Here is a 14126-nt window from a genome sequence, read left to right as displayed (position 1 = left end):
GATGGTAGTTTCTTTTGCTGTGCAGAAGCTCTTTCGTTTAATTAGATCCCATTTGTCAATTTTGGCTTTTGTTGCCATTGCTTTCGGTGTTTTAGTCATGAAGTCCTTGCTATGGGTCTTAAAATCTCTATGGAATCTAAATTTGGTGTCAAGTTAGCTTATCTTTTATTGGTCTACTTTGAGTGTAAAGGAAAACAGATGAATGCTACCTTCCTTAACAATAGTCTTTTGTTAATTTTAAATCTGAGATTTTTGTTTTGGTAAAATTTTGAATTTATATTAAAACTTTTTTAGCTTTATACCCCCTAGCTATTAATAGAAGCAAACTCTTGCTGTTTATTTATGACAGAACACACATGCAGGACTTGAAAGATGTTACTAACAATGTCCACTACGAGAACTATGGAAGCAGAAAACTGGCAGCTGTGACTTACAATGGAGCTGATAACAACAAGAAGAAAGGGCAGCTGACTAAGTAAGTATACGTTTTTTCTCCAAAAAAGGTATTCTTTCTGTAGTCAATAATCATATTGTTTCATTTTCATTAAATTTCTCCTGGCTCCTCAGTAGAAAATTTGGATAATGTTCTCTATGCACAACAGCATAAATGTATATTGTTATGCTCTGTTAATAGTAGACACTTTTTTGAATGAACCATTTTGATGGAGTTTTCACTTACAGATTGTGTGGAAACAAAGGACAGGCTTTAATAAAAGGAATATGTAGATGAATTTATTCTTGCTTACCTTCTCTAATCCTATTCCAGGGAGTAAATTAGCTGGAGTTTTGGTTTCTTGTTTTGGTTGTTAGAGTGGTGTAAGTGATTACGACTTGTGTAGCTTTGTCCTGTTGAGCTTATATCTCAAGCTGTGGTGTTTTTATGTGGGGGTGGAAAAAAGAGATGTGTGAGGAAGCTGGTAACCATGTCTGTGCCCTCCTTTTAAAAAATTTGTCATTACTGAAGATCATAATTACATCATATGTCACTTAACAATGGGGATATTCTGAGAAATGTGTCATTGGGCTATTTCGTCATTCTGTAAACATCATAGAGTGTACCTACACAAACCTAGATGGTAGAGCCTTCTACACACCTAGATTATGTGCTCTAGCTATTGCTTGTAGGCTATAAACCTATATAGTGTGTTACTGTACTGAATGTCATAGACAGTTGTAACATAATGTTAAGTATTTGTGTATCTAAACATAGAAAAGGTGCAGTAAAATACAGTATAAAAGATTAAAAATGGGATATGTGTTTAGGGCACTTGTTGTGAATGGAGCTTGCAGGACAGGAAGTTGCTCTGGATGAGTCAGTGAGTGAGTGGTGAGTGAATGTGAAGGCCTAGGACATTACTGTACACTACTGTGGACTTTATTAACACTGTACACTTAGGCTATACTAAATTTATTTTTTAAATTTGTCTTTAATAATCTTATTTTGCTGTAACTTTTATAATAACTTAAATTTTAAAAAACTTTTTGATTCTTTTGTAGTAACACTTAGCTTAAAACAGAAACACATTGAACAGATGTACAAAAATATTATCTTTATAATCTTTATTCTATAAGCTTTTTTCTATTTTAAAAGTTCTTTCTTTTTTCACTTCAAACTTTTTTTTTTGTTAAAAACAAAGACATAAACTTACACATTAGCCTAGGCCTACTCAGGGTCAAGATCATCAAGATGCTACCGGGCAGCAGGAATTTTTCAGTTCCTAGGGGCCACCATCATATATGCAGTCCCTTGTTGACTGAAATGTCATTATGCATTGCATATCTGTATTACAAAACCATTTTAAATAATGGGCATTTGTAGCTAGGTGTTATCTACCATTAGACGAAAATCCTAAAGGATCAGCTATATGAATACGAAAGACAAGTTCTGAAAGTAGCTATAGTGTTTTCCATAATGGTTAACATGCCTTATAATGGAATAGAAAAATGACCCTTCTTAAATATTTAAAATACAGGATTCTGTTTGAGGTAAGCCTCAATATGTGAACAAAAGGAAGGCTTTTTATCTCTTTTGAGCAAAATGTTTATTGAGCAACTTTGGCAAAAAATGTAAGGATCCATCATAGTGAATATTGTTCATAAAATCTTAATTCACTTTAAACTCATTATCAGTAACGATGAACTTTTTAACTCATTAAAAGAAACACATACACAAAGCTACTGATAATTTTTATGTTAAAATACTACCAGTACATATTTTTTGTTAAATATATGTACTTATTCAATATATTTTTAAAATGTTTGTTGTGTTGTAGATATAAGGAATTGTTTATTTGTCCCCGTGTCTCAAATATAAGGCTTTTTTTTTTCTTTTGAGACGGAGTCTCACTCTGTCGCCCAGGCTGGAGTGCAGTGGTGCGATCTCAGCTCACTACAAGCTCCACCTCCGGGTTCATGCCATTCTCCTGCGCTCAGCCTCCCGAATAGCTGGGAATACAGGCGCCTGCCATCACGCCCGGCTAATTTTTTGTATTTTGTTTAGTGGAGACGGGTTTCACCATGTTAGCCAGGATGGTCTCGATCTGCTGACCTCGTGGTCCGCCTGCCTCGGCCTTCCAAAGTGCTGGGATTACAGGCGTGAGCCACTGTGCTTGGCCATATAAGGCTTTTTAAAGTGGTGCTGTTGGATGCAGGTAAGATAATTCAGAGAAAAATTGTAAACTTTACAGTATCATGAAGTTTTTTTCTGCATATACAAAATTCTACTGTGTGGATACGTGAGTTAAACTATATCCCAGGTGAAAACACAAATAGAATTCTACTGGAAATACATCTCTTAAAGAGAGGAATCATGACCATACTTTGCCTATGCAAATATAAAAAATGTTTGCATTACTAAAACGCAAATTGCTCCAGGAGCTAGCATAATATTTTATGTTAATAATAAGTAGGAAAATAAACATTTCAGAAGATAAAGCCAACTGGGGAATGGCTGTAATTGGAATAGATATTTGATATGATTTGATAAATTAGATTGTTACTACTTCATTGAATAACACATACTGAATCTGAAAGAAATCACTTAGAAGTTTTATCTATTGGTTGTATGTTACATTGTCTTGAAAATGTTAGCAATTTCAAAGAATATTTTTGTTAAATTTTTCTTTAAAAATCATTAACAACTTATGGTGCTTTAGCTGAGTAAGGTGCTTTTCCTCATAGCTCAGTACATATCCATGAATAACTGAAAAGAAAGACTAATGTTTAAATAAGTGAAGTAAGCAGGTGTGAGTTTAGGCTTCTTTTAATGTTCTTTTTGTATTGCTCTCATGTGACTCTCCATAGCAATGTATTCTTTGACAGTGGTAGTGAGGAGGGGTTGAGAGTTGCAAGAATTTTGGAATGGAAGGTGAACCTATTGAAAATTTATAGTTAAATTGATCTTTGGCAATGTATGTTTCACAAAGTGCTAATCACACTTTGGTTTTAAAATATAAGCCAAACTTTTTAAAGATGTTAGACATTGAATAGTAAAATACATTCATGTGCCATATAACGATGTTTCGGTCAATGACTGACTGCATATACGACAAATTCCCATAATATTATCATGTCATACCATAGAGCCTAAGTGTGTAGTAGGTTATACTATCTAGGGTTGTGTAAGTACACTCTGTGTTGTTCGCGCAATGACAAATGAATTTCTCAGCATGTGTCCCAATTTTTAAGCAATGCATGACTGTAGATCAATTTATCTTATATTTAAATTTTCTGAGGTAGTTTTGGGCAAACTGTAGAGTCTATTGAAACATGAAATAAAAAACCAAACGCCGCATATTCTCACTCATAGGTGGGAATTGAACAATGAGAACACATGGACACAGGAAGGGGAACATCACACACCGGGGCCTGTTGTGGGGTGGGGGGAGTGGGGAGGGATAGCATTAGGAGATATACCTAATGCTAAATGACGAGTTAATGCGTGCAGCACACCAACATGGCACATGTATACATATGTAACTAACCTGCACGTTGTGCACAAGTACCCTAGAACTTAAAGTATAATTAAAAAAAAATTAAAATTAAAATTAAAATTAAAAATGTAAGTGTAGATGTCTGAAAATGTGCCTTTCTGTTATGTCAAGAGCCCTAGAACAATTCTATTTTAGAGGGACTTAAAACAAGAATTAGATTGTGTGGTTTAAATCTGAAGACTAGATGAACTTGTCCAGTCAGCTATAATTCGTCTCAAGGTTAGATCTAGAGAAGTGGATGCTATTCTTAGCAGCTACCCAGTAATTACCTGTTTCTGACAAAGAAAGTATGGAGCCATCTAAGTGCGTCTTATATCCTTAGAGAATGTATCTTGCATCCCTGTATGGAGGTTAGTGGATGGTTGGAAACCACAGAAACGGTAACCTCTGAAATCAAAGAAAATTGAGCAAGGGTTTGTAAAGGAAAGGGGAGAAGAGTTGGTCATATCCAGATTGCTGATCTCTTAGAGGAAGTGATCCCCGATAAGAGGAGGGCCATCTCTTTTTTTTCTTTTTGCTAAACGTCCTTCTTGAAGTTTTATCTGCCTCCTTTTTCCTTGATCTTCCTTGTACCCTTTACTTAAAGTCACATTTGATTGGTGACTCTTTTTCAGAACTGATGTCTATCATTGGTACCAATTGTGACAATAGATACCTTGCTCCAAGTTGGGGGCAAACCCTAGTCTCTCTTTCCTTTACGTTAAGTTATTTTTCTGTTCTTTATAGCCTTCTCCATCAGCCATCTTGGGAAAACTTTATAAGTAAATGACTAAAAATACAAGTTTCAAAGGTAGATCCTCAGAATTCTTGATACATGACAAGAGTTTTCATTGATCTAAATAGAAATAAAGACAGTTTTCTGAAAATTTCAAGTTGTTTTAAAAAATTAAACTTACTCAGGTGTATCTTTTACTCTTTATTGAAGTGTCCTTTCATGAAATTATAATGATAGTAGTTGGAGTTTTTTTTATGTTTGGTTTTAATACTCTTACTTGGCAAAACAAGATGTTGGCAAACATTATTACTCAAAATTTTTGGAAACTTTTATTGATCTTTGAAAAAAATTTTTTTTTTTTTTGAGACGGAGTCTTGCTCTGTCACCCAGGCTGGAGTGCAATTGTGTGATCTCGGCTCACTGCATCCTCCGCCTCCCAGGTTCATGCCATTCTCCTGCCTCAGCCTCCCGAGCAGCTGGGACTACAGGCGCCCACCACCACGCCCAGCTACTTTTTTGTATTTTTAGTAGAGATGGGGTTTCACCGTGTTAGCCAGGATGGTCTCGATCTCCTGACCTCGTGATCCACCTGCCTCAGCCTCCCAAAGTGCTGGGATTACAGGCGTGAGCCACCGCACCCTGCCGATCTTTGAAATTATTTAAGTGAAATTCCTTTGGAAAATTTTGCACGTAGTGACCTACTAACCACTGGAGCAAAAGTATGTAAATCTACTTGCTTACTGTGTTCTTTAGGAAAGACCACCACGCATAATTTAAATGAAACATGATTGTCTTTTATTACACTCCAAATGTGGGTCATGTGTAATGCAGCAAAGTAGAACCTGACTAGGTCATCCTTCTGTGGTGGCTCTAATTTTATTGGTCACATGAAGGGGTGTGGCTTGCAAGAATTTTAACCTTATAAAGACAACCCCAGAAGGAGCTAAATCTTCAGGGATTTAGTTTCATATTCAGGTTATGTTGTAACCATTTTCTTTTTCTTGTTTTACTAGGCTTTTTCCATTACTTTGTCTGGGTTTTTAATTTCGCTGGTAGGTTTGTAAGCTTTACTACTATATGTGTGTGGGTAAGAGTTTCCTATTAAAAAGCAGGCAGGCAATGATATAACTTAAATGGTTTTTCCAGCCATTTAATAAAAGGTTTTACTTGGAAAAAAATAGTAAATGTGAAGACAAGAAGTGATCTCCCTACATTTTCTATATTGTAAGCACAATTGTTTGTTTTGATTTTTTAAAAATTAATAAAGATGACTAGAAGTGAGGTGTTAGTTTAAAAATTAAAAATTTGAAAGATAATTTTTACTGGTGAGAGACTTCAAAAAATTCATTTTAAATATGCATGAATGAACATTTTTTCATGGTATTTGAGTATATTTGGTCAGATTATTTTTACAAGGCTAAAATCTTACAGTATCTTAGCTGTTAGATATTGCAGATTTCTTTTAGAAAGTACACACATTTAGCAGGTTTAGAACTTTGAACAGACTTTCAGAAGACAATCGCACAGCATATTTATTTTCATAGTGATTTAGTGTAATGATTATGAAAGTAATTTGGGAAATAAATTAGCTTTAGCCAATTTTACTGTAATTTTTTTTTATTTAGGGCACATACCTTAGTAATTTAATTGTGAAAGCTATGCATTTGCCTTTAATTGAAGCTTTTAGCATGCTTTACTTTAAATGTGCTAAATCACTAATTTTTGTTCCTTTAGATATGATACAGTTGAAGGCATGTAAGGCGGGGGATTGTTTTTCTAAAGACATAGCAGTTTTACTATACAGGGATTTTTAATATTTAAATTTTGAATTTAAAAGAAGATTTTTTTCTTTTTCTTTGAGATGTAGTCCTGCTCTGTCACCCAGGCTGGAGTTCAGTGACACAATATTGGCTCACTGCGACCTCTGCCTCCTGGGTTCAAGCAATTCTCCTGCCTCAGCCTACCAAGTAGCTGGGATTACAGGCGTGCACCACCATGCCCAGCTAATTTTTGTATTTTTAGTAGAGACGGGGTTTCACCATGTTGGCCAGGCTGGTTTCGAACTCCTGATCTTGTGATCTGCCTGCCTTGCCCTCCCAAAGTGCTGGGATTACAGGTGTGAGCCACTGTGCCCGGCCTAAAAGAAGATTTTGAAACATCATTGCATGTTTTCTCTGCAGTCTCTTATTTTTCCCCTAGAGTTATTTAAATAATAATTTAGGTGGCAAAATTACCTGCTCCTTCCCAAGGATAAAGTAAAATAAACATTTTATAGATGAGTTATGTAAGTAGGAATAGATATTTAGTTCTGATTTCTAATTTAATGTATTTACAATCACAGTTATATTGTTGAATAATATTAAGTTGCTTAAATACACATATTCAGTTACTAAAGGTTAGCAATTAAAAATCATTTTTAGATTATTTCTTTTCTAGAGCTTAAAAAAGATTTTTGGGGTGTTAGGGGACAGTGGGAATTATAGACTCCTTGAAAATCTAGCGAAAGCTTTGGACCCTTTCGCCGGAAGAATACTGGCAAACACAAACACACATTTGGTATGCTGTTTCAGGGCAGTCACTGATACTGGGTGTGCTCAGGAGATCAGAAGCAACTAACTTTCTCGGGTACCCTCTCCTCCCCTCCCAGGTCTCCCGATTCCTGTTGGTGCAACCCCAGAGCTGCTGCACAGCGGAAGAGGCCTTGGCACACCCCTTCTTCCTGCAGTACGTGGTGGAGGAAGTGCGGCACTTCAGCCCCCGGGGGAGGTTCAAGGTACGAAGCCTCCTGACCCAGACCCTGCGGCAGTTGCCGCCAGCTCCCCAAGTGCAAACCTCTAAGCCGTCTCCTCTCCCAGGGGTCCTTATACCCCGCGGGTTTCCAGAGTACCCACCCCTCCCCTCCCAGCCGCCCTGTGATGGCTTCAGAGATGGCAGGTGTCAGCCCACTGGCTCTGTCCCTGAGGATGCTGGCCAAGTGGGAAGTGGGAGACACTAGGAGGGCCCCGCAGAAGCCACCCAAGGCTTCGTGGCAAACGAGCCCAGAGAGTCCTGTGCTGGAGGGGCAGGGCCTGGCAGGGCGGGGGCTGCAGCCCAGCTTCTCCGCCTGGCCCTGCAGGTGATCGCTCTGACTGTGCTGGCTTCAGTGCGGAGCTACTACCAGTACCACCGGGTGAACCCGGTGACCCGGGAGATCGTCATCCGAGACCCACCCCTACACCCTCCAGCCTCTGTGCCGGCTCATGGATGCCTACGCTTTCCGAATCTATGGCCCCTGGGTGAGGAAGGGGCAGCAGCAGAACTGGGCAGCCCTTTTCAAGAACACACCCAAGGCCGTGCTGCTCTCCCTGGCCAAGGAGGACTACTGAGGGGCTGGCCAGTCAGGGAGGGCTGGGGGGCAGGTGGGGAGGGGAAGCCACGGAAATACAAGTCAAAGGGGTAAGATGCATGCAGGCCTCTGCAGAAGGAGCGCTTGGCCCTGGCCAGGAACTCCTGGAGCTGAGGCCACGATCGCCTCTGTGCACAAGGGAAGCGGGTGTTCCTACCACACAGCAATACCTGCAGGCTGGGGCAGGCCCTGGATTGGCAGAGATCACACGTGGCCTGAGAACCAGGAACCCCCTGCTCCTCCACTTCCTAGATGAGCCGCCATCTCCGTTTCTCTTTAGGGGAGGCCCAGAGTTACTGACACTAGGGCCCTCTTCCCTTAGGGTCCCAGGGTGAGGATGAAAGACACAGAAATGTCTGAGACACACAATCGCAGGAGATTTTATTGACCCCATGACATCCAGTGACAGTGTGGGAGCAGGCTACTCTCCAGGGACATGTTTCTGGAGGCATATGGAGAAGGGGGCCGAGGTGAGGTGGCTCACACCTGTAATCTCAGCACTTTGGGAGGTCGAGGTGGGACGATCGCTTAAGGCCAGGAGTTCGAGACCAGCCTGGGCAACATAGTGAGATCCTATCACTACAGAAATTCAAAAAATTAGCCAGGCGTGGTGGTGCATACTTGTAGTTCCAGCTACTCAGGAGGCTGAGGTGGGAGAATTGCTTGTGCCCAGGAGCTCAAGGCTGCAGTGAGCTGTGATCTCCACTGCACTCTAGCCTGGGCAACAGAGCAAGACCCTTTCTCAAAAAAAAAAGAAAAAGAAAAAAGAAATGGAAGGGGAAGCTTCTGATATTTGTCTTTCTGGAGTACTGTTTGCTTTGTGATTCCCACAATGCACTGCTTCACCTAGTACATCATTCGGTTCTCCCAGACCTTTTAGGACTGAACTGTGCTTTAGATAGTTACATGCCTGCCTGTTACACAGTGGAAACTAGTTTCCTTCAGAGGGACACGAAACGACAGATGAGGCCATGAAGAAAGCATTCTCCTTCCACAGCAACTAGCTAGGAAAGCAAACAACAAGTGATCCTCCTGCCTCAACCTCCCTACTAGCTGGGACTACAATCGTGTGCCACCATGAAGGGCTATTTTTTTTTTTTTAATTTTTAGTAGAGATGCGGTCTATGTTGCCCAGGAAGGTCTTACTCCTGGGCTCAAGTGATCCTCCCACCTCAGCCTCCCAAATTGTTGGAATTACAGGTGTGAGCCACTGCATCCAGCCCTTCATCACATATCTAAAAACAATCATCAGAGGTAGATGTAGCAGGTGTTATTGTTATTAACTCCATTTAACAGATGAAAAACACTGAAGCAAATAGAAGTGAAAAATTGGGCTTTTAAAATGGAGTTTTGGCCGAGCATGGCGGCTCATGCCCAAAAGTGGTAGAGATTGAGAAATAATTAGCATTAACTCATCAACAAAATTCAAGTATTTTGATTGTTAATACTTTCAGCTTGATCCCAGTGCAAGAAAACAATCTGAAATGGAACAAATATTTATTTATTTTTTTAAAAGTTCACTACTATATGGATTTTTTTTTTTTGAAATGGAGTCTCACTCTGTCACCCAGGCTGGAATGCAGTGGTGCAATCTCAGCTCACTGCAATCTCCGCCTCCCGAGTTCACGCCATTCTCCTGCCTCAGCCTCCCGAGTAGCTGGGACTACAGGCGCCCGTCACCACGCCTGGCTAATTTTTTGTATTTTTAGTGAAGATGGGGTTTCACCGTGTTAGCCAGGATGGTCTCAATCTCCTGACCTCGTGATCCACCCACCTCGGCCTCCCAAAGTGCTGGGATTACAGGCGTAATCCCACCTGTAAAGCCACCACGCCCGGGCCATTATATGGAAAAGTTTCAAGAAACTGAAACATTCAACAATAAAAAATTAATTGGTAAGTTATGTTTTTTACCTAAAGGAATATTGTGTAGTCATTTTAAAAAACTTTATAAATTTCTAATTGTAAGAGAAGACAGTAATGATATACTAAGTGAACAAAAATTAAAAATTTACTTCATTTAACCTCAACTGTTATGTTTTCTTTCTTTCTTTCTTTCTTTCTTTCTTTCTTTCTTTCTTTCTTTCTTTCTTTTCTTCTTTCTTTCTTTCTCTCTCTCTTCTTTCTCTCTCTCTCTCTCCCTCCCTCCCTCTCTCTCTCTTTCTTTTTTTTTTTTTTGATGGAGTCTTGCTCTGTATCCCAGGCTGGAATGCAGTGGTGGGATCTCGGCTCACTGCAACCTCCGCCTCCTGGGTTCAAGTGATTCTCCTGCCTCAGCCTGGCAAGTAGCTAAGACTACAGGCACGTGCCACCAAGCCCAGCTAATTTTTTGTTGTTGTTTTATTTTTAGTAGAGACAGGGTTTCACCGTGTTTGTCAGGCTGCTCTCCAACTTCTGACCTCAATCTGAAATGGGAACAAAAATTTATTTTTTAAAAAAAAAGTTTGCTACTATATGGATTACAGGTGTGAGACACTGCACCCAGCCTTGGTTTTTTTTGTTTTGCTTTTTTTTTGAAACAAAGTCTCACTCCGTCACCCAGGCTGATGATCCACCTGCCTAGGCCTCAGATGATCCACCTGCCTAGGCCTCCCAAAGTGCTGGGATTACAGGCATGAGACACTGCGCCCAGCCTCTTTTTTTTTTCTTTTTTTTAAAATAGAGATGGGGTTTTGTTATGTTGACTAGACTGGTCTCGACCTCCTGACCTCAAGCAATCCTCCCATCTTGGCCTCCCAAAGTACTGGGTTAACAGGTGTGAGTTACTGTGCCAGCCCTCAACTGTTTTTTTTTTAATGCAGAAAAAGTACTGGAAAGGCTGCAGTGAGCTGTGATCACACCGCTGCAGTTTAGGAGTGTGAGACCTTCCTAGGTAACAGGATGGAACCCCACCTCTACAAAAAGTACAATTTTTTTTTTTTGTAGATGGAGTCTCACTCTGTCGCCCAGGCTGGAGTGCAGTGGTGTCATCTTGGCTCACTGCAACCTCCGCCTCCTGGGTTCAAGTGATTGTCCTGCCTCAGCCTCCTGAGTAGCTGGGATTATAGGCACCTGCCACCTTGCCCAGCTAATTTTTGTATTTTTACTAGAGACGGGGTTTCATGTTGGCCAGGCTGGTCTTGAACCTCACCTCAGGTGACCCACCTGCCTCGGCCTCCCAAAGTGCTGAGATTACAGGCGTGAACCGTTGACCTCTACCCTTCTCTTTACTAGAGCAAAGGAATATTTCCATTTCTAGTTACCTAGTTACCCACTAGGTCAGGGAAGACAGAAACTGCTTTTAATATTCTTTTGCTGCTTGAAGGATTAACTCAATCATATGCCCTGACCAATTCACATGGAATTAAACTCCTGGGTCTAGCAAATGGTGTTTATTTCACTAGGGGGAGGAGAAACCTTTATGAAGTAGGTCTACAGCGGAGCCAACCTTATCTGCTGCTATAATTTTGCCCCAGTTTTTAAAGGCCTCATTAAAGAGATCAAGGCCGTGATTCCACAGGGATTTATAAACTCATCAGGGACATGTCAGGGAATAAGATAATGAAGACAACACACTATTTGGTGAGTTATCGCCGGAGCCACACTGTGTTTGGCTGTGAGCACTGTATATCGTGGCTCAATTAGAAATACCCATTAGCCAGGAGCCAGACTGACATTTTTATCTTGCGCCCACACTTCTAAATTATTCCTCAAATGGAATATGTCATAGCAGCCAAGATATCCAAACCCTGACATTACACGCATGGACCCAACCAGCCAATAGGCCTGGAAGAAAATCAGACAGTAGCGTCCTGGGATATTCTCTTATTTATTTAACATGTGTGTTCATTCATTCCCCAGAGTGTTGTTGGAATCAATTAAAGATAAGAGACCCAAAGCCATGCCATGCAGAATAAATGAGATAGATAGATAGATAGATAGATAGATAGATAGATAGATAGATGATAGAAATAAATAGATAGATGCTAGATAGATATGTATAGATGGAGAGAGAGAAACAGATGGATAGGCATAGAGAGATAAGTAGAGGATACATTAGATAGATAGATAGATAGATAGATAGATAGATAGATATGTATAGGTGGAGAGAGAAACAGATGAATAGGAATAGATAGATAGATGATACAGAGGAATAGATGGATACATAGATGATAGATAAATATAGATACGTATAGATGGAGAGAGAAAAATGGATAGATATATGGATGGATGGATAGGGAGAGATACATAGATATAGATCAATAGATGGATACATGATAGATAAATAGATATGTATAGATGGAGAGAAATGGATAGATAGATGGATAGGGATAAATAGAAGTAGATGGATACAGAGATGGATAGACAGATATAGACAGATGTGAAAAATACATATATATGTGTATGTGTAGTTATAAATATGTATATATGTAGTAAATATGTGTATATGTATTTATACACGTGTGTGTGTGTGTGTGTGTGTGTGTGTGTGTGTGTGTGAACTCTCCATGCATCCGGGTTGTCAGAGACAAGAAGGAGCCCAGCAGAAAGTACCTGCTGAGGGAGACATGAAAACTCTGAATTTTGAATGTGTTCCCCACACCATGCAGATCCATAGCACAGCATAAAACATTTGGCATTTGGAAGCATTTTGTGCTTTTCTGTTGGTTTTGGGTTAAATTCTGTTTGTAGTTCTATGTATTTAGGGGGTGCAAGTGCAGGTTTCTTAGGGAATATATTGTGGAGTGGTGAAGTCTGGGCTTTTGATGTACCCATCGCCCAAATAGTGAACATTACACCCAATAGGTACTTTTTCAGTCCTCACCCCCTCCCAGCCTCCCACCTTTCATAGCCTCCAATGTCTATTATTCCCTCTGTATGACCATGTGTATGCATTGATTAGCTCCCACTTACAAGTGAGACCGTGCGGTATTTGGCTTTCTGTTCCTGAGTTATTTCACCTAGGATTATGGCCTCCAGTTCCATTCACATTGCTACAAAAGACATTATTTTATTTCATTCTTTTTAATGGCTGAGTAGTATTTCATGGTGTCTACATAGCACATTTTTAAAATCCAGTCGTCCCTTGATGGGCACTTAGGTGGATTCCACATCTTTGCTATTGTGAATAATGCTGTGATAAACATACAAGTGCAGGTGTCTTTTTGATATCTTTATTTTTAGAGGCATTTTGAAGCTTGAGTGGACTGTGGGAAGGCAGAGATCCATCCGTGAGAAGGGCATGTCAGGCAAAAAGAATGGCTTGGACAAAGGGTGACAGTGTAGAAATACATAGTGTGAATGAGGATAACACACGACAAGCCCCATTTGGCTTGAGCAAAAAATACTGCAGGAGAGAGAACTGGATGCAGTTATGGCATGAATCAGAAATAATTCAACTTCCTAAGGGGAAGTTGTGAAACTTGATTTCCATCATATCTGGGAAGTGAATAAAGCCCAGAAAGTTTAAGGTATCAGTTTGAAGAACTTGAGTGTTATGGTTCATGCCACTGGGCCTCTGGGGATTGTGTTGAATAAATATTTAGAAATAGTGCCTTATGAGTATTGCTGTTAATTAAGTATTAAGGAGTAATCATTAATTGCCTGATGGCTTCTTATCCCCCACTGCACAGATAGAGCCAATTTACTGAGACAGAAGTATTGTAATAAAGAGTTTAATAAACACAGAGCCAGCTAAACAGGATATAGGAGTTTATTACTCAGATCAGTCTCCTTGAAAGCTTGGAAGCTAGGGTTTTCATGGCTAATTTGGCCAGGAGGGGCTAAGCAATGGGTAGTGCTTATTGGTTGAAGATAAAATCATAGGGGTGTAGAAAACAGTCCTCGTGAGCTGAGTCAGCCTTTGGGTGGGGACCACAGGACTGGGTTGAGTCATGAGTCATGGGTCCAAATGGAGTTAGTTGTAAGAATGCAATAGTCTGAAAAACATCTCAAAAGGCCCCTTTTAGGTTCTACAATAGAGATGTTATGTATATGAGCAATTGGGGAAGTCACAAATCTTGTGAAGTCTGGCTTCATGAATCCTGAGGGATTAGGG

At 40.1% G+C, this 14126-nt stretch overlaps 1 pseudogene; it reads left to right on the top strand.

The window, feature by feature from the left end:
• The first annotated feature begins 356 nt into the window (after window positions 1-356).
• On the top strand, window positions 357-8072 carry LOC115935359 (phosphorylase b kinase gamma catalytic chain, skeletal muscle/heart isoform-like; annotated as a pseudogene).
• The last annotated feature ends 6054 nt before the right edge of the window (window positions 8073-14126 follow it).

This window comes from Gorilla gorilla, chromosome 6 (genome assembly GCF_029281585.2).
Source record: "Gorilla gorilla gorilla isolate KB3781 chromosome 6, NHGRI_mGorGor1-v2.1_pri, whole genome shotgun sequence".
Classification (NCBI taxonomy): Eukaryota; Metazoa; Chordata; class Mammalia; order Primates; family Hominidae; genus Gorilla; species Gorilla gorilla.
The sequence above is the reverse complement of the archived record's forward strand: the minus strand, read 5'-3'. Positions and strand labels throughout refer to the sequence as shown.